This window comes from Giraffa tippelskirchi, chromosome 6 (genome assembly GCF_054371585.1).
Source record: "Giraffa tippelskirchi isolate mGirTip1 chromosome 6, T2T-mGirTip1v1.2.pri, whole genome shotgun sequence".
Taxonomy (NCBI): Eukaryota; Metazoa; Chordata; class Mammalia; order Artiodactyla; family Giraffidae; genus Giraffa; species Giraffa tippelskirchi.
Genome location: NC_137280.1, coordinates 65,811,188 through 65,833,150, shown reverse-complemented (window position 1 = coordinate 65,833,150; position 21,963 = coordinate 65,811,188). Strand labels below are relative to the sequence as shown.

At 40.5% G+C, this 21,963-nt stretch overlaps 1 pseudogene; it reads right to left on the bottom strand.

The window, feature by feature from the left end:
• Positions 1-18,752: 18,752 nt before the first annotated feature.
• On the bottom strand, positions 18,753-19,197 carry LOC145509068 (ribosomal protein eL22-like pseudogene; annotated as a pseudogene).
• Between the last annotated feature and the right edge of the window lie 2,766 nt (positions 19,198-21,963).

The following is a 21,963-nucleotide window of genomic DNA, read 5'->3' as shown; positions in this document are numbered from 1 at the left end:
GGTGGCTTCTCTTCTTGTGGAGCATGGGTACTAGGGCACACGGGCTCAGCTGCTCTGTGGCATGTGGAATCTTCCCAGACCAGGGATTGAACTAGTGCTCTCTGCATCACAAGGCGGACATTTCACCACTGGGCCAACAGGGAAACCCCCTCACATGCATTTTAATCTTAATCTATCTGGAATTAACTTGATATGAAGTGTGTTATAGAGTCAAAGAATCAGGATACCATCACTCATTTCATGTGTTTGCTGTGCTCAGCCGTGTCCAACTCTTTGCGACCCTATGGACTGTAGCCCGCCAGGCTCCTCTGTCCATGGGATTCTCCAGGCAAGAATACTGGAATGGGTTTCCATTTCCTCCTCCAGGGGATCTTCCTGGCTTAGGGATCGAACCTGGGTCTCCTGTGCATTGGCAGGCAGATTCTTTACCACTAAGCTCCTTGGGAAGTCCCCTGTCACTCATTATCTCAGATTAAAAGATGAAACTGGTGATATTGTTCCTGATTAGGGAGAGCCATGCTGCTGACTTGGTGCAGGTGGTGGGTCTTACAGGGCCCTGGGGAAGTGAGGAGGTAGAACTGGTGAGTTTAGAGAGATAAGTGGTCTGGTATCTGTATAAGGAGGGTCCTTTGGGGGAAACTGCTGCTGATTGACTCTCAGAGGTGTGTTTCCTAGAGGGAGTCAGTTCCTAATAAGCTGTCTTGACGGAGCCAGGGACTGTCACTGATTGATTGGCTTGAAAAAGTGAGTTCACTGAGGGGAATTGTTGCTGATTAATGCAACAGGTTTAAAAGCAGTTCTGGTGGTTACCTGTTAACATAACTATAGACAAGTCAGCCTTTCCCCACTCTTGTAGGAACTTTTACAATTCTCAGTGGGAATCTGGTTTGTTTTTTATTTCCCCCCTAAGTGATGTGAAGGGAAGGGGAGATTTTGATTGTTTTCATGTGTATTTCTTTTTCCAATGTGATTTCTTTGAGGTTAGGAAGTGTGCTTCCTTTTCCCTTTATTCTTAGTTCCAAACAGAGTGCTAGGACGTGAAAATGTTCCATAAGTGGAATTCTGGGAGATGGACTGTCAAACATCAGCCCAGACTATGGCCATAAACAACCATTTAAACAATAATGAATTCATGGATTTAAATTTTGACATTGGGAAGATCCTTCAGAAATTACCAACAACCACTGCTTCATATTCCCAGTTACACTCCTATTTATTTTTGAGAAAGTGTGTTAGTCACTCAGTTGTGTCTGACTCTTTGCAACCTCATGGACTGTAGCCTGACAGGCTCCTCTGACAGCCTCCTCTGTCCATGGAATTCTCCAAGCAAGAATACTGCTGCTGCTGCGTCGCTTCAGTCGTGTCTGACTCTGTGCGACCCCATAGATGGCAGCCCACCAGGCTCCGCTGTCCCTGGGATTCTCCAGGCAAGAACACTGGAGTGGGTTGCCATTTCCTTCTCCAATGCATGAAAGGGAAAAGTGAAAGTGAAGTCGCTCAGTCGTGTCCGACTCTTTGCGACCCCATGGACTGGAGCCTACCAGGCTCTTCTGTCCATGGGATTTTCCAGGCAAGAGTACTGGAGTGGGGTGCCATTGCCTTCTCCAAGCAAGAATTCTAGACCACCAGAATACTAGCCATTCCCTTCTCCCGGGGATCTTCCTGACCCATGGATTGAACCTGGCTCTCCTGCATTGCAGGTAGATTCTTTATCATCTGAGCCACCAGAGAAGCTATATTTGAAAAGACAGGCATAAATAATGAAAATCAGAAACATTAATAATAATGCTTTCTATCATCAGAACACTCAGTATTATGTAGGATTTACCACAGTAGTCAGTGTTAAGTCATTTACATGGGCTGCTTCATGAGAGTTTCAAAATGGTCCTTTAAGGTCTAATAAGTCCCCTACATATGAATGAGTTCTGTTCTGAGAGTGCATTCTTAAGTCCAATTTATTTGTAAGTCCAACCAAGTAAGCCTAGGTATGCAACTAACACAATCGGCTATGTAGTACTGTGTATAGCTTTATAATATTTTTCACACAAAGAACAGTAAAAAGCAAAAATAAAATATTTTTAATCTCAGTACCTTGAAAAGTACAGCAGTGCAGTACAATAGCTAGCATACAGGGGCTGGCATTGAGTGAACAGGAGAAAAATTACTAGAGGTGGGAGGGGAGGTGGGAGATGGTAGAGCTAAAGCATTGCCAGAAACAGGAGATGGAAGGAAAGTTGCAACCTAACTCATACTTGATGTTGATGGAATATACATTTATGCCTTTGAAAGTTTGCAACTGGGAGGTTTATAGGTAGGAGACTTACTTTATTTCCTCTTCCCTCCATTTTAAAGACAAGAGAATAGAGGTTCAGAGAAGTAATCAATGAATTACATGGGGGCTGGTGTAAGGGATGGGTAGAACTAGAATTCATTTAGTGAGCTTACACAGTATTTCAAAACATGCAGACTGATTTTTCAACCTGGATTATCTCCTATTGACCTATAAGAGAGAAGGATTTAATTTTAGAGAAGGCCAAGGAATTAACACTAACTGGCACTATGTTACATTCATAACATAATATAGTCTTTACTATAGCCCTGTGAAATGGCTATTGTCATCATCTACCTTCTGTAAATAATGGAACCAGAGACCCAGAGAAATCGAGTACATTGCAGGGCTTCCCTGGTGGCTCAAACGGTAAGGAGTCTGCCTACAATGCAGGAGACTGTGGTTTGATCCCTGGGTCAGGAAGATCCCCTGGAGAAAGAAATGGCAACCCACTCGAGTGTTCTTGTCTGGAAAATCCCATGGACAGAGGAGCCTGATGAACTACACCCCACAGGGTCGCAAAGAGTCGGACACGACTGAGCGACTAACATACACAACTGACTTACTTCACTCTGTATGACAGACTCTTTCTTTTCAGAAATGTAACCTGTATTCTGAATTTGGCTAATTCAGCAAGTTTTGTTACTAATCTGAAATCCATTTCTGTGCAACCTGATCCCTCATGTTGTTGCTTTGATTCCTATAAGGAGAGTGATGGCTTTTCCGATTCAATGTTGTATTATTTTCTGATTCATTCACGGTCTTAGGGGTAATTAATCACCACATGTCAAAGTAGAAGGAAGGCGTGATGAGTCTTCTTGAGCAGACAAAGCTAAGGCTGATGAGGACAATGCCATTAAGAGAGCTCTTCCCACGAGAAGCAGTCAAGAGCCTTGTGACTCTGGGAGTTTTTCCCATTCTCATTTCAGTCCTCTAATCTCCAACCGACGTTTGATGACCCCAGAGCTTATTCCAATAAATGTAGCGCTTTGCCAGATGGCATGCTGCAATCCAGACAATGACACTAAAAAGTCATTTAGTACAATAATATCATGGTGCTCACTAAATTCAGCTAGGAAGTTTTTACTAAGGAACACCTATGCTTTGTGTGCAAGCAGGGATTTCAATCACTCTTTTAGCAAAATTAAGTCTTACTCTCTTGAGATCTTTTAGAAGAATGATGGTAGTTAAGTTCAAGAGGACAAAAAGTGAAAATATCATTAGTGGTAAGCATAGGCTATCTATCTCAAAGTGATTATAGGTGGTTTTTGTTCTCTCCACTGAGACTATCACCTTGAATGAGCAAATGAAAGAAACGTTTGCCAAATGAAAGAAAGAATTAGGGTAAGGTAGTCTGAGTCCTTTTCCTGGATCAGTGAGGTCTCTTCACCTTTGTAGGTACTTGGCATTTTCATCGTGAAAAAGAAGAGGTTGGATAATACTTGTTCAATATTCATTAAGGGCTACTGTTTTTTTTCACTGCAGATATTGCAGGGAGAAGGAAGCAAGGATGAAAAAATCAGATTTCTGTACTCACAGGCCTCAGAGTTCAGTAAGGACAGGCATATAAACAAGTAAATCAGTGTAGTAATTCCTCTGGTAATCATATAGACAAGAGGCAGAGTACAGGGCATACCTCACTGCCTGAGAACTAGGTCAGAGAACCTTCTTGCAGGAGGTGACATTTAAGTTAACTATTATAAGAAGAATTTAAATGCAACAGTTCTTCAAGTCAAGGACAGGCACTAGAAGTAAGGAGAAAAATTGGAAGAATGTTTAAAGAAATAAAAAGAATATGAATATGGTTTTGGTGAAGGGAGAAGAGCTTTACAAAACGTTAGTAAAAGATGCCATGTATTTTGGGACTTCCCTGGTGGTCCAATGGTTAAGACTCTGTGCTTCCACTGCAGCGGGCATGGGTTTGATTCCTGGTCAGGGAACTAAGATCCCATATACTGCAGTGTGGCAAAAAAAAAAAAAAAATTTTTTTTTAAAGTCATATTTCTTTAACATGTAAGTCATTTATATTTATTGAATGCCAATATATGCGAATCATTCTGTTAAGTACTGAGGATGTTGAAAATTAAAGAGATCTACGTAGAGAAAGAAATAGCAACCCACTCCAGTATTCTTGCCTAGAGAATCCCGTGGACAGAGGAGCCTGGTGGGCTGCTGTCCATAGCGTCACACAGAGTTGGACACAACTGAAGCGACTTAGCATGCATGCATGCATTGGAGAAGGAAATGGCAACCCACTCCAGTATTCTTGCCTGGAGAATCCCAGGAACAGAGGAGCCTGGTAGGCTGCCGTTTATGGGGTCGCACATAGTGGGGCACATGACTGAAGCGGCTTAGCAACAGCAGCAGCATGTGGTCTCTGTAATTACAAAGATTCCTATAGATTTCAGGAAGGGGGACAGCAAATTAAATAATTAATTCCAATTGATTGTGGTTGCAGACCATGGTGTAGAGGTACAGGGTGCTTAGGTTACATGTAGCCTAGCCAATTTACAGAGGAAAGGGTTAGAAAAGGTAAAAAAGCTGAGACTCAAAAGATGATTAGGAACAGAAGGGACAGCATAAAGTGAGAGAAAATGCTCAAGAATGTTCAAGAAACTAGAAGAGTGGTCAACTAGATCTTAGAACTGAAAGCAGGATGTGGGGACTTCCCTGGTGGTCCAGTGGTTACGAATCTGCCTTCCAATGCAGGGGACGCAGGTTTGATCCCTAGTCAGGAAGCTAGGATCCTGCCTGCCTCTGGGAAGCTTAACCTGGACATTACACCTATGCGTCACAGCAAAGAGCCTGCACACCACAGTGAAGATTCAGTGCAGCCAAAAAGGAAAAAAAAGATTGCTTAAAAAAAATCAGGATGTGTGAAAGCGAAAGCTGAGGAGATGGGATGGTCAGATCATGAAAGGTATTACTAGCTACGCACTAAGTGACAGACGACTTTAACACAAAGAGCTCTAGATGTCAAGGAAGCTATTTGAGGGCAGTGAGCAGGAAAAAGCAAAAATTTCTCCTTCGTATTTCAGAATGGCTGAAGATTTATATCCAGCTTCAAGAACTAAATGAAAGAAGAGGTTACAGGAGACAGATTCTGGTCTTGGAGGGTCCGGCACCCTGGTGTCACTAACCACATTGCAACAGATGCCATGCTTCCTGCTTTCACAGTGTTGTCACGTTCATGATCTAAGGGAGAGTGTTAGGATCCCCCTGGGCCGACAAAGAGGCTGCATCTTTGGCTGGTTCAAATGCCGAGGTTAATGAGGTGCTGTGTTGGTTTTGTAGCCGAGGCAGCCCCAGACCTCAGGCCTTCTGCTGTGGTACACTGCCTTTTTCACTGCATTTACTGTGTGGGTTTTCAGAAGCCCAGGAAAAGCCAAGAATTTCCACGAAAAACTGACTTCCTTTCTCTATTTCAGTCCTCAGAATGACACAGTCCCTCATATCTGACTGCCCAGGTGGCTCTTAGTAATACATTCACCATGTTACCAATTACAGCAATTTTTGGATGAGAATCCTGCCTACATGGTGGCTCAGATGGTAAAGAATCTGCCTGCAGTGCTGGAGACCTGGGTTCAGTCCCTGGGTCAGGAAGATCCCCAGGAGAAGGGAATGGCAACCCATGCCAGTGTTCTTGCCTGGAGAATTCCATGGACAGAGGAGTCTGGTGGACTATTGTCCATGGGGTTGCAAAGAGTCAGAGAGGACTGAGTGACTAACACTTTGACTTTCCTGCCTCCATGGTGTGATATAAAGAGACTCTGAAAAGACACTACTGTCTTCAGCAGTCTTCTCAAATTCTCTTCCATAATTACAAAGCCTTTCACCTCGACATCTTTATTGGTTTGGATGATAAAAGCATTGTTTCCTAGACAAGTCAAATCTTAGCTTTTAGAAAAATATTTTTAAAGAAAATTTATTTTTTAGCCTCACTGCATAGCATGTGGGATCTTAGTTCTCCCCCAGGGACCAAACCTGCGCCCTCTGAATTGGCAGTGTGGAGTCTTAACCACTGAACTTCCAGGGAAGTCCCCAGATCTCATCTTTTATCACTTACTATCCAAGCTGGGGATGCTTGTTATACACATGGCAGGAGCTAGATGATCCAAGACTTGCCAGCAATAACAGTTTGATAAATAGGACTGGAAAGGACCCTCGGTATCTTGATAGGTTTCCCCACTTTATGGATAGAGAAATTGAAAGTCTGAAAGATCATGACAAGTCTAAGGAGATATTGGTTCTGGGAGCCTGGGTAGTGGCTATACTCCTGGCGGCCTGTACCCCAGGCCTGATTATCCCTAATACTTTGTTAGAGTTATAACACAGCTGCTGCTGCTGCTAAGTCGCTTCAGTCGTGTCCGACTCTGTGCGACCGCATAGACGGAAGCCCACCAGGCTCCCCCGTCCCTGGGATTCTCCAGGCAAGAATACTGGAGTGGGTTGCCATTTCCTTCTCCAATGCATGAAAGTGAAAAGTGAAAGTGAAGTCGCTCAGTCTTGTCCGACTCCTAGTGACCCCATGGACTGCAGCTTACCAGGCTCCTCCGTCCATGGGATTTTCCAGGCAAGAGTACTGGAGTGGGGTGCCATTGCCTGCACCCAATACGTGCCAGGCACTGTCCTAGGTGTTTAGATATATTAAATACTCAACACAATAAAGGAGGTACTATTATAGTTTTACACATGAGGCACAAAACCATTAAGTGAATTTCTGAAATCTACAGAGTTAGCCAAGGTCAGAACTGGGAGATGACCCTGAGTATGCCAGGCTCTTAACCATTATAGCACACTACTTTTGGGGAGAAGCCTGATAGCTGTGTTGAGGTCGAAGAGATACAGAGGGTCTGAGAGCAGCAAAAAGGAAGGGGGTGTCCAAAACATAATCTAGGCTGACTTTGATTTTGTAAAATGGCACTATTCTGAGTGACTGTGAGCATTTTTATTCTCAATATACCCCTGCTTGTGTCTTGGAGAAAGAGCACAGCTCACAAATTGACCACAGGACTAAGCACAAGCCAAATGAGTGCCACAGGTGCTGAAAGAGACTTAAAGCATGATTAGGCAATATTACTAGAGATGGAGTGTACAGATTAAGGGAGGTGATAATTCTAATCGTTTTCTCAGACACAGCCCACGTTAGAGGTGTTGTGTAGATGGATTGTTTTAAAGTGTGAATTGGTCAAGTGTGCATTCCCCTTTGGGAAGCGAAAGCAAGATGGGAAAAGGATCTGATGTTTGTCACCAGCCAGGAATGGTGAAGGAATTATTTGTGCTTAACATGGGGAAAAGAAGTATGAGGCTCATTATCCATCCTCGAAGAACAGATGTATGAAGAATAAATGCTTCCTGCCTTTCTCACACCACTAATTGGAACTCTTACACAAGATAGAATGTGATGAATCATAGAAAATCAAATAGTACGGTTCAGTGTCTGTGTATTCAGCGAAAGTTAGATAAAAATCTCCCCAAGAGTTTTTTGGAGAAGGCAATGGCAACCCACTCCAGTACTCATCCCATGGACGGAGGAGCCTAGTAGGCTGAAGTCTATGGGGTCGCTAGGAGTCAGACACGACTGAGCGGCTTCACTTTCACTTTTCACTTTCATGCATTGGAGAAGGAAATGGCAACCCACTCCAGTATTCTTGCCTGGAGAATCCCAGGGACAGGGGAGCCCGGTGGGCTGCCGTCTATGGGGTCGCACAAAGTCGGACACGACTGCAGCGACTTAGCAGCAGCAGCAAGAGTTATTTTAAGGGTGGGAGGTGGTGAGATGGAGGAGATAAACTTAGGCTAACATGATCACTGAATTTCCTTGAAATTTTCAGAATTTGGGAAATGTTTTGCAAATGTGATGTGTTAATAATCAAAATTGCTTCCAAGCTATTGAATATATATTGTTGTAAACCAAAAATGCCTAATAGAGAAGAGCTTTGCTTTCCAGGATGGAAAGCATGATGCCTAGCTTCAAATGATTCAGTTAATTGACCACCACTAACTCCTAGACATAAGACAGCTTCTCCAGATGATTGAGTTTCACTTTTGTGGGTGGCAAAAAAAAAAGGCTAGCATAAAGCAAAATACATGTGGTGGCAACTAATGGAATTATTATTTTTTTTTTTTTTCTGCACTGGTGTCTTGGGAGTGGAAGTATCTCTTGTCTATTCTGGTGAATAGAAGCAGACATGAGTTATTATTATGGTCTCTGCCTCATAATTTCTGTGTCACCAAGATGTGCTCTGTTTATTACTGCACTTAAAAAGCTTTGGAATATTAGCCGCATAAAGTTGCTCTCCATGGATTTGATTACCACCCTCTTCAGTTGTTCCAGGAAACTGAAACTGTAGAATCACATTTCTGGAGAGAACCAGCTCTCAGCCTGGTTTCTTCCTGGTTGTGCAGTCCATGGGGGAAGTTTTGTGATCCATCAGTAAAGCAGGAATAATCCCCCGAATCTCCTGGTTTCTCCCTGTGTCTCCATGCACATTTGAGGAATTGAGACCTAGGGAGCAGAGGGGACTAGTTTAAAATCATAGAAGATAGTCAAGATTTGGACTTCTGATCTCATTTGTTCCTAGATCAGGCTTCCCTGGTAGCTCAGCTGGTAAAGAATCTACCTGCAATGCAGGAGACCCCAGTTTGATTCCTGGGTCAGGGAGATCTGCTGGAAAAGGGATAGGCTACCCACTCCAGTACTCTTGGGCTGCCCTGGTGGCTCAGACAATAAAGAATCCACCTGCAGTGCGGTAGAACTGGGTTCGATCCCTGCATTGGGAAGATCCCCTGGAGGAGGGAACAGCTATCCACTCCAGTATTCTTGCCTGGAGAATTTTGTGGACAGAGGATCTGGTGGGCTACAGTCCATGGGGTCACAATGAGTCGGACACAACTGAGCAACTTTCAGTTCACTTCATTCCTAGATCCGTGGGATCCAGCTGACCTCCTGTGGAAGTTCTAAACATGTATAAGATGGGTGAAGGGAATAGGTTCAGTTCACCTGATGTGCCAGTCTTCTGAAGTACGGAGACCCCCAGTTTCAACAGGGTGGAGACAGTGAAGGTACCTTGTGGATTTAAAAAGGAAAGACAGGATAAAAATGGTTCTCTAGTTCTATCAAAGTTCTTTGAGGATGGTCTGGCTTCTTCATCAGTAAGAAAGACAAATAGAAAGTCGTTCCAAAGTAAGTACATTGAACCTTAGTTCCCTCACTGTAAGAATGGAATTGGCCTTGTGGACTGTTGTTAGGATAAAATGAGACCAGATGTGTAGAGCACCCAGCACTGCTCCCAGTAGAGGGGTGCCCTTAGTACCCTCCCTTTTTCCTGTCTTACTTGAAGATGAGGAGTCATACCTCCAAGTATTGGTTGTGGTACTCTGGTTTCTGCACATTGGTGGGAATGGAGTTAGGGGCAGGTTTTTTTTGAAAGATGGGAACAGCCCCTGATTACAATCTCTTCATTAAGATTTTTAAAAAGCTCTTGGAGGTCAGGGGTCAAATGAAATCCCCAATTTCCCTTCACAGTGCTGATATCAAAGACAATATCCTAACCAAGGCCCAGAGGCCGTGGTATCCAGAGCAGTGATTCCCTTTCTCATCTTGCTTCACTTTCTCCACTTTTTTGCTGCATGAAATGAGAATAAAAAGTCATCTCTACACTCCCCACCTGGACCTGGGCTTAATTAGTACTAGTGGAATAGTTCATTATAGTTAAAATTCTCCCAATTATTTGTATACCTGCTAAATTATTCAACAATTAAATGTTGGCACCCAAAGCTGGCAGTGCTCCACAAAATTAATACACTGATGTACTATTGGTTGGCTTCCCTAATAGCTCAGCTGCTAAAGAATACTCCTGCAATGCAGGAGACCTGGTTCGATTCCTGGGTTTGGAAGATCCCCTAGAGAAGAGATAGGCTACCCCACTCCAGTATTCTAGCCTGGGGAATTCCATGGACTATATAGTCCATGGGGTCGCAAAGAGTTGGACATGACTGAGCAACTTTCACTTCACTTCACTACTGGTTGGTGTGTAATTGGTAATTGTCTTGTGATTGCAATTGGCAATATGCATCAAGAACCACAGTAATAAAGATTGTGTCCTCTGATCTAGTAATGTCACTCCTGAGAATTTATCCTAAAGAAATAAGCTAATTGAAATAAAAAGGCCATATTAACAGAGATTATCTTTGTAAATTTATATATAATGACAAAAATATTGAAGCACTTAAATGGTACAACCCAGTAAGTTATGATTTCTCCATTCAATAAAGTGTTATGAATAATTAAACATAATAATTATAAAGATAATGGTAAAACATTAACAAAATAATGTTAAAATGGAACACCAAAAACACTATGGTAATAATTAAATAAATGTGTATTTGTATGAATAAGAATAGTAGAAACACAAGGAAATAAAAATTACGTTTTAGGTTATAGAATTTTTCTAGTTTCAAATCAAGTGTAGCTCATTGCTTTTATCCAAAGTAAATATATTTTTTAAAAAGAAATGGGCCATAAATTAATAAGAAAATATTGTTTACTAAAAACACATTTTCTATACTTTTTGAAGTTTTCTGATTTCTTTTGGAAAAACGTCTTCTTTCTATTGATAAGTGAAAATGAAGAGGTATTTTTACTGTTCATTACATGGGAGATAAAATTCTATTCATTTTAGCTTTCTCTATACTTTATATTCAATCAAAAATATTCTTTCCCCAAACTTCACTTCTAATTACTCATCCTTTATTATTTTCTTCAAATGCCTGTCCTCCAAGAAGCATTCTAAAGACCTTCTCAGTTAATATTCCACTGGTTTATTCACAATAGATACAAATTTTAAAAAAACCTTGAACACTCATCTATTCATCCATCCAATCAGCAGAGAGACTAGGCTTCCCTAATTTCTCATTTGGAATTTAAGGCATTCATTTGAAACCACGTCTGTTTTTTCAAAGGCACTGACAAAAAGAAAATGACAGAAATCTGTTTTTTCTTTATATATTTTTCTCTTTTTAAAATAATAATTTGCTTTTGCCATGGTTCTCATGGAGCATTTGTCTAATTAAACTATATTTCTCATAATACCTTAAGTCAATGGCTAAATGAGCTGCCTTTATTGCGCTAGAGTTGAGCTTTAGCATTTTTCCAGTATCTGGTGAAAATATCCATTCACATAAACAGAAACTCCATAATAGCTACATGTGGAAGTTCTGAGGTAATGTCTCCTTTCTCAAAAAAGCTTCAATTTGGAATTTTCCAGAGTGACCCATGAAGCAGTCTGAAATTCTCCATTCCCATTGGGTCAGATGAACTTAGTGAGAGCAGACAGGGGAGATGTTGAATGACTGCCATATTCCAATCAGTGCAAGGTTTCTAGTCCCTGGTTCACAAAAGGATTTCTAGTCACAAATGGAAAGGAAAATAGCCAGTGGCCCAGAATTAGTAGGTGGGGGAGAAAAAAGTGGAATAGCATTTCTTGAGTGTCTGCAAGGTGCCAGTTCTATACACGTGGCTTTTAATATCACATTTCATTCTCAAAAGAACTAGGTGGTTTCTCATGGGCTATTAATCCCTGGGATCAGGAAGGGTAGTTATCCAGGGAGGATTAACCTGCAGGATATAAGCAAGCCATAATGTGTCCTGTCCTGAAAACATGGCCATATCCCATCAGTGGTCTTCTCTTTGGAATTTGAAATAGGCAGCATGGAGGCAATCAGATAGATAGCAGGAACAACTAAAGTTTTGAAAATGTTGGGTAGAGAGACACCATGAAGTAGAATTACGTTGGAGATATATTGGAGTAGAGGATAGGGTGTGGGTCCAGAAATAATGAAAGAGTGAGATGCTATGAAAAGGCTAATTCCTTGAGATGATGAATATAAGCTTTGAGTATAAGACTATGAGTATAAGCTTTGAGATGGAATAGATGTATTAAGATTGCAACCAGATATTTTACTGAAACAGTAAGACTGTCTCCATGACAAACTGAGAATGTCCTGAGGTCAGTTGTGTCTTACTTTTGTTATAACCCCACAGCTAAATGCAGTTCACTTTATCCAGTACAACTTGATTAACACTTATGTATTGTCAATGCACTTGCTTTCTAATCCCATTCTCTATTGGAACATCTTTTGCTTAACTTTTGTTGTTATCCAATTCTTGTATTCTTATGTAGTTCTTTATGAGATTATGCCTCAAACCCACAGTTGTATTAGAAGATCTACAGCAATAGAGGTATCTCTGCCTATTTTGACAAATTCCAATATAATCCTTAAATGTCAATATTTGCCAGTTGACATAACAATACATTAAAAATACTGATTTGCAAGAGGGCCTTCTAATATTTATATTAGAACAGGAACTTTAGTAGACCACAGGACTCTCTATCCATCTGTACCTTACTCTCTACCTCCACTGGCTCTTCCCTAAAGATGTTATCCATGTATAGTATTTGGGGAATTTGCTCTTCCTTTTTCATCTCCCTTGTGATTTGTTTTCACCTTTTAAGTTCCATAAATTGTCTCTGGACACAGTCATGGACAATTATGTTCACTTCCATTCTCAGCACTAATATTACAAAAAGACTTCTAAAAAGATTGCATCATTCCATGAAATAATAGGTCATTTGTCAGGCAGATGTAAAATGTTTCCTAGGAATCAATTTTATCCAGGGGATCTTCCCAACCCAGGGATTGAACCCAGGTCTACCACACTGCAGGCAGATTCTTTACCAGCTGAGCCACAAGGGAAGCCCAAGAATACTGGAGTGAGTAGGCTATCCCTTCTCTAGTGGATCTTCCCTTCTCTAGTGGATCTTCCCGACCCAGGAATTGAACCAGGGACTCCTGCATTGCTGGCGGATTCTTTTCCAACTGAGCTATCAGGGAAGCCCTAAGAGTTGGACTATAAAGAAAGCTGAGTGCTTAAGAATTGATGCTTTTGAACTGTGGTGTTGGAGAAGACTCTTGAGAGTCCCTTGGACTGAAAGGAGATCCAACCAGTCCATCCTAAAGGAAATCAGTGCCAATATTCATTGGAAGGACTGATGCTGAGGCTGAAACTCCAACACTTTGGCCACCTGATGTGAAGAGCTGACTCATTGGATAGGACCCTGATGTTGGGAAAGATTGAAGGCAGGAGAAGAAGGGGACGACAGAGAATGACATCACTGACTCAATGGACATGAGTTTGAGCAAGCTCCGGGAGTTGGTGATGGACAGGGAAGCCTGGTGTGCTGCTGTCCACGGGGTTGCAAAGAGTCAGACATGACTGAGTGACTGAACTGAAGAAATCAATATCTACAACAATGATTTTCAACATAATGGGTGCTCTTATTATTTGACATGTGTCTTCTAAAAGTGATTTACCTTTAGACAATATCATGCTATACTCTTTCAGTATTACAGTCCAACAGTATTCTTAGGACAAAATAATGTGGTAGAAGAACTGTGAGAAGCTCTCACATGGCTGAGTCAATCTACGAGAAAATGCACATGTAGATTTTTGTGGTGTTTTGACCACAGTTTTGGAGTGTGAGGACTTTTCTGGTAGCCATCTCTTCTGTAAGTTCCTGAAGAACTTGGTTTTGCCTGTGCCATGGAATGCTGCTGCTCACTTCTGCTTGATCTCATTGTTTCCAGCTCATACAGTCACATGGCTCTTGGGCACATCCAGTAAAAAGCCAACCACAAAAACGAGCAGTTGCTGTTTATAAAATCCACACATTGTTATATAATCCAGATGACAGCACAAGTGTGAAATGCTGTTAATATTCAGCCTTAACCACAGTTTTAACACTTGTAGACAGCAAATGTGCTGCTGGGGTGTCCAGTTTTATGTTAGGAAAAGTCCTGGTAGAAATGGAAACTTTATGAGCTGGGTCTATTACACTGAAATTTTATTGTGTCTGTTACTTGCTGAGGTACCAAGGGGCAGTGAATTAGATGCATATGAAGAAGCAGAGTGAGTTTTCGGCTAAGTCTCTGGTTGGTTCTGCCATCGTTCAGTGCTCTGAGGCATGTAGCTATGTGCTTTTTTGTGGCAGAGTTGTAGCTTCAAAATGTGAAGCTGAATATACCTGGTATTGGGTCATTTATAGAACTAAGTTTTGTCTCTCCAGGAACATATCATCATACTTAGGAAAGCCATTTAAACATGGCAGGAAAAACAACCAGAAGAAGGCATTAAACAGTAAAACAACTATAAATCCTTTGCTTTTGTTTGCTTCTGAAGTCTCATAATATTAATACTTGCATCTCGGTATTTATCCATAGCTTATATCTTTTTATCAGATACAAATGTCTTTGAATCCAAGTAATGGGAATTTGACTGATAGTGGATGTCTCCTGTAACAAGAAACTTGAAAACAGTGCTGGTTGAGTGGTTCCATTATGCTGAGGTTCAATTGTGATTTACTTGGCTTTTCTCAAATGGGCTCAGGTAGTTACTGTAGCTCCAGACATCAGTTTCGTATTTAAAATGGTGGGAAGGAATGATCATGACTTTGTTTTTGAAATCAGGAAAACAAAAGTCTTTTTTTTTTTTTCAAACCCCCAGAAAGCTTCTTACCTTTCACAAGCTAAAATTTGAACCACAGCTATACTGGTGGCAAGAAAAATAGAGCATAAGATGATAATGATTGGCTACTAATCAATAACAGTTAATCACCCAGGAATGAGTACATCATGATTCAGATCAAAATTTAGGTTATTTGGGCAAAAAAGGTGTTCTGGGCACAGAGTAGGCATGGGACAATGTTTGCCAAAATACCCTGCAGGTCGAGTTCAAGTCTTTTCCTCTAATCCCATTTGTTTCCCCCAATCTCTGCTTCTCCTTCTTGCTCTTGCTTATCTGACATGGCCAATCAATTTCTCCATGAATCTGGAAGCAGAGTCCAAGCCATAAAGTTGATACTGAATTATTAATAAAAATTATGCATATTTAAGGATGAGAAAGGAAGGCAATAAAATGAAGTGAATTTCAGAGCAGGGGCTTCGGAGATAGGAAGAATAATTTTTGAGTCCTGGTATTGGAGATTCCATAAATGTCTCCAACTTAAAAGACTCCTGGCTTCCTTAAATGTCAGTTTTACCATGAAAGCAATAATAATAATGCTCAATTCAGAAAGTGGTATTGAGGAGTAAATGCATGTAAAACACTTGCATGTAAAGCACAGTGCCCAGCTTATGGTAAAGCACTCAATAAATGTTATCTATACTAGAATTCTCTTTGTTCAAAACTTGAAGATTATTTTGATACCATGGTTTTATACAAATTGTAATATTTAGAATTATGTATGTTAGTTTAGAGCTCTAGTAAATACTTTGGATTATTGTGCTTCAGATAAATGTGTTAGGTTATTGACAACACACATCGTGGACATCGTTGAAGCCGAAGGTCAGGTGTTGGAGATTCAGAGGTGAAATGGTTGGTAAGTTGACCAGTTTAAAAAACTACATATAAATAGCACACACACACATACAAACATACAACAAACTGAGGAAAATTCTGAAAGAGATGGGAATACCAGACCACCTTACCTGCCTCCTGGGAAACCTGTATGCAGGTCTTCAAGAAGCAACAGTTAAAATCAGACATGGAACAACAGACTGGTTCAAAATTTGGAAAGGGGTACATCAAGGCTGTATATTGTCACCCTGCTTATTTAACTTATATGTAGAGCACATAATGTGAATGCTGAGCTGGATGAAGCACAAACTGAAATCAAGATTGCCGGGAGAAATATCAATAACCTCAGATATGCAGATGATACCACCCTTATGGCAGAAACCAAAGAACTAAAGAGCCTCTTGATGAGGGTGAAAGAGGAGAGTGAAAAGCTGGCTTAAAATTCAACATTCAAAAAACCAAGATAATGGCATCCGGTCCCATCAGTTCCGTTCAGTTCAGTCACTCAGTCGTGTCTGACTCTTTGCAACCCCATGAATCGTGGCACGCCAGGTGTCCTTGTCCATCACCAGCTCCCGGAGTCCACCCAAACCTTTGTCCATCGAGTCGGTGATGCCATACAGCCATCTCATCCTCTGTCGTCCCCTTCTCCTCCTGCCCTCAATTCTTCCCAGCATCAGGGTCTTTTCCAATGAGTCAGTTCTTCGCATGAGGTGGCCAAAGTATTGGAGTTTCAGCTTCAACATCAGTCCTTCCAATGAATATTCAGGACTGATTTCCTTTAGGATGGACTGGTTTGATCTCCTTTCAGTCCAAGGGACTCTCAAGAGTCTTCTCCAACACCACAGTTCAAAAGCATCAATTCTTCAGCGCTCAGCTTTCTTCACTGTCCAATTCTCACATCCATACATGACTACTGGAAAAACTATAGCTTTGACTAGACGGAACTTTGTTGACAAAGTAATGTCTCTGCTTTTAAATATACTATCTAGGTTGGTCATAACTTTCCTTCCAAGGAGTAAGCGTCTTTTAATTTCATGGCTGCAGTCACCATCTGCAGTGATTTTGGAGCCCCCCAAAAGAAAGACTTCATCACTGGTCCCATCACTTCATGGCAAATAGATGGGAAAACAATGGAAACAGGGACAGACTTAATTTTCTTTGGCTCCAAAATCACTGTGGACAGTGACTGCAGCCATGAAATTAAGACACTTGCTCCTTGGACGAAAACCTATGACAAAAAGCAGAGACATCATATTTTGCAAAGTTCTGTGTAGTCAAAGTTATGGTTTTTCCAGTAGTCATGTATGGATGTGAGAATTGGACCATGAAGAAGGCTGAACACCGAAGAATTGATGCTTTTTGAACTGTAGTTTTGGAGAAGACTCTTGAGAGTTTCTTGAACTGCAAAAGATCAAACCAGTCAGTCCTAAAGGAAATTAATGCTGAATGTTTGTTGGAAAGGCGATGGCTAAAGTTGAAGCTCCAATACTTTGGCTATCTGATGCAAAGAGCCGACTCATTGGAAAAGACCCTGATGCTGGGAAAGATTGGAGGCAAAAGGAGAAGGGGATGACAAAGGCTGAGATGGTTGGATGGCATCACTGACTCAATGGACATGAATTTGAGCAAACTCCGGGAGATGGTGAAAGATAGGGAAGCCTAGCATGATGCAGTCCATGGGGTCACTGAGACTTGGGGTCACAAAGAGTTGGCTAAGGCTGGGTGACTGAACAACAGCAACAACATACAAACGTACATACATACAGTGGTTCATGTGGATGTCTATCATATTAGAGTGGTTCAGTGTGACTTGAGATAGAAAGATCAGTTCTGTTTTAAATCCAGCTTCACACCTAGAGTTTTGTAGATAAATATAAAAATGAAAAATAAAGATAAATATAAAGGAACTATTTGGAATATGTGGCTGATCAATTAAAAATGTTACATAATATTTTTTCTACCTTATTTTCTATTTGGATTGCAAATGTTTAATCTCCATGTATATAAGTTTGGTGGCATAGAATTATAGAATAGTGACTAAAGAGGATAATAACATGTCAGAAGCCCTTCATAAAGGGAATTAATATAAGACGATAAAAAGGATAAGTGGCCAATATTTATCAAGTGAATGTGCCACTTTCAAAAGTTCTTTCTATGAGTAAAGATCTTTCCATGTATTATTTCAAACAATGCTGATGTCAGCTGTATGAATTCTAGTATTCTCCTAATTCTGAGGTGAGAAAAACCACTATCTAGAAAGAATATATAATTTGTCCAAGTTTCCATATCTCATAAATATTGTAACTAAAATGCAAACCCAAGTCTATGTCACCTGAATATTCAAGGTTTTATCGCCAATGATATTCTTTATTTTGACAGAATTTAAATATTATATAGCTATCCCCAAAATTGAGCTTAATTTTTTCGCTATATACTTTAACTTGAAGACATCTATAAAATCAGTACATTGCAGAAATCCTGAAAGAAATTTCACTAGCTTATTTACAAAACTGAAGTTGGATGTAGAAAACTTATGGTTACCAGGGGATACGGGAGAGAGGAATACTTTGGGAGATTGACACTAACATGTACACACTACTATACATAAAACAGTAGGAAATGGCAACCCATTCCAGTATTCTTGCCTGGAGAATCCCATGGACAGAGAAGCCTGGCGGGCTATAGTCCATGCGGTCTGAAAAAGTCAGACACAACTGAAGTGACTTAGCATACATAAAACAGATAAGTAGAAAACCGCTGTATAGCATAGAGAACTCTACTCAATACTCTGTAATGGTCTGTATGACAAAAGAACAAGTGGATATATGTACAACTCATTCACTTTGCTGTACACCTGAAACTAACACAACATTGTACATCAACTATACTCCAATAAAAATTTAAAAAGTATTAAAGGAAAGCCAACACCGTATAAACAGTATACACTTAAATAAAAGAGATGAATGCTTAACATACAGAGCAATGTTTTTTATTCACTGATAAGCTAAAGGTCCATTTCAAGATGTTTCTTTCTTTTGTATGCTTAATTTGTTTTATTAGCAAGTAAAGCCCTATAAAGGATGGCTTCATCTAGTCCTCAGACTCAGATTCATCTTCATCTTGATTAATCTGGAAGTAATGAAGCTTGTAGGTCTCCTTGTCAGATGCAACCACATGAAGCCAATCAAGAAGATTGTTCTTTTTAAGGTAATTCTTGGTAAGATACTTCACATACCATTTCTTAGAAATGACCATGATTTTATTCTTGAAGCTTTCAGTGTGAGCGACATTCCCAAGTTTTCCAGTCTTTCCATTCACTTTAACCTTTTCCTGCAGAAACCGTTCAAGATTTCCAGAATCAAAAATTCCATCTTCTACTGGATGAGTAAGATCCAAATTAAACTTCCAGGTTGATTTCTTAGGCTTCTTGTCTTTCTTTGGCGCCATCTTAAAGGCTTGCTTGCGCGATCAGAGCGCCAATTATATTCTGACTACACCTGTCATTGTTTACTAACTACTTCAAATGATAATATTTGTTCAGTAAGTAACTATGTAAAATAAAACCTAATTAGAGATTCTCTAATGGAAGATGTTCCCTACTGGTCCCTATTTTGCTAGTCACCGTGGAATGATGTTGCTTTTATTTTTATAAGAAGGCAGACACAAATGAGCACTTCTTTAATGAGATCATTTGTTTTCTAGAGTAGATTGATTTCTGCTACTTATCTTTGATATCCCCTATTTAAATTTCACAATATGAGTAATAGGTGTCCTTATTAACACCATGAAGAAATTAGATTTAATAAAAGGAAACTGTCCTACACATTGATCACTGCTTTCTCAGACTTTTGGATTTCTGAATGCTTCTATGTTCACAACACTTAAAATGTACTTGCATCCACTTTGAAGGAAAGGAGAGGACTAATTGTGATGGCAGCACACATGGTATTTCAGTTTTTATCAATCATGCTTTCTAGAAGTTAAAACAACTTTGATTATCCAAAGGAAGAATTAAGAAAAAAAATATTAAGAAATACATGATGCTAATAGGGAATCCATGTTTTGCCATTTACGATCCACATAAACCAGGTTCTAGAGTCACATCTGGTGCTACCAAATAGACCAGCTCCCTCCTCTGTATATCCTTTTCAGTTTCCCATGAATGCCTAAAATCCAGCATGTCCCAAACCAAACCCATCACCTTCCACCTCCTCCCCCACCCCACCTCACCCCTAAGTGAATGATCTTCTTCTCCAGGGTACTCTGCTCATTGATTAGCATTTCTACCCACCCTATTTCCCAAACCAGATATCTCGCTTCATGTTCCCTCTCCTCCTACGTCTAACCAAGTCTTGAAAAATCTAAAATCAATAATTCGCAAACCTCCATTTTTAACATCCACCTGGCACTGCCTGAATTCAGACCACTATCCTTTGTCAACTTCACTTGAATTGACACAATGGCGTATTGTCTCCAGTGCTGAGTGGTCCCTTTCAAACTGTTGTTCTGTAAACTCTAGCAAGGTGATTTTTGGTTTAAGTGAGGCTGATAGTGTTGCTTATCTGCTTATCAATCCTCAGGGGTTATTCTTGACTTCGGGAAGAATTCCAAATTTCTTAGGAGGATCTCACTGTACCAATGGTCTCTGCTACCTTCTTCAACTCCATCCCCCACCCCACCATGCTGCTGGCATGTTTCAGCCAGGATGGATGCTGTGTGCTTCTTCCAGAGGACACTGGCTTCCATCACTCTTGGTAGTCTGCACATGGTACTCTTGCTTCCTAGAAACCTTTGCTTCCCTTTACATCCATTTGAGTGAGTAATTTTTCAGATTTCAGCTTAACGATTGCTTGCCCTTGGAAGCCTTTCCTGATTTCTAGGACTAGGCTTTCCCTTATCTGCTTCCCCTACTGTTCAATGACCTCTTTGAAGATCTGTGGTTCTGTTACTAAGATTACATCCTGCAGTCTGTCATAGAGCCCAGCATACAGTAATAGTTCAATAAATACTTATTGAAGTTATGCCATGTCTACCAGAAAAAGGAAATTGGGGGCATTTGCTGGATTGCTTCAGCAAATGAGTTTGTCTCAATTATTCTGATATTTTGAGATGAAGCCTGAGAGAGAGAGAGTGCATGTGCATACATGTTTAACTTGAGTGATTAGTGTTATTACTGTCAATCTTTCCTTATCTGAGTTTGGATGAATAAACAAGTCTTGCTCAGAGGCCAGAGAACTTAGAATAACTTCTGACTTTGAGAAGTCAAACCACTTGTATTAGTCTTGTATTGCTGTGTGACAAATTACCACAAAATCAGTGGGCTTAACATAATACCCATTAATTAGACCTTAGTTCTATAGGTCAGAAGTCCAGCATGAACTGTCTGGGTTCTCTGCCCAGGGTACTGCAAGGTGGAAATTAAGATGTCAACTGGATTGAATTTTTATCTTCATGCTCTAGGAAAAATCTCTCTTTCAATCTCATTCTTGTTGGCAGAATTCAATTCTTAATAATTGTAGAACTCAGGTTCCTGTTTCCTTGATGGCTGTCAGCTCTCAGCTTCTAAAAGCCTTTTGCATTCTTTGCCAGGTAGCCCCTTCCATATTCAAGTCAGTAAAGTGAGAGTGAAAGTCACTCAGGTATGTCTGACTCTTTGTGATCCTATGGACTGTAGCCCACCAGGCTCCGCCCAGTCCATGGGGTTTTCCAGGCAAGAATACTGGAGTGCGTTGCCATTTTCCTTCTCCAGGGGGATCTTTGCAACCCAGGGATTGAACCCAGGTCCCCTGCCTTGCAGGTTTGTAATGGTGTGGCAAATTGTTTGCATGGTTGAATTGCTGACTTTCTTTTCTACTGCCAACTGGAGAAAACTCGCTGCTTCTAAAGGGCTCATGTGTTTAGGTCAGGCCCACCCTCAAACTCTTTTTTTTTTTAAATTTTATTACAGTATAGTTGATTTACAACGTTGCATTATTTTTGGGTGTACAGCAAAGTGAATCAGTTATACATATACATACATCCATTCTTTATAAGATTCTTTTCCCATGTAGGTCATTAAAGTATTGAGTAGAATTTCCTGTGCTCTATGGTAGGCCCTATTAGTTATCTATTTTTTTTTAATTGGAGGCTAATTACTTTACAATATTGTGGTGGTTTTTGCCATACGTTCACATGAATCAGCCATGGTATAGTAGTATGTATATGTCAATTCCAG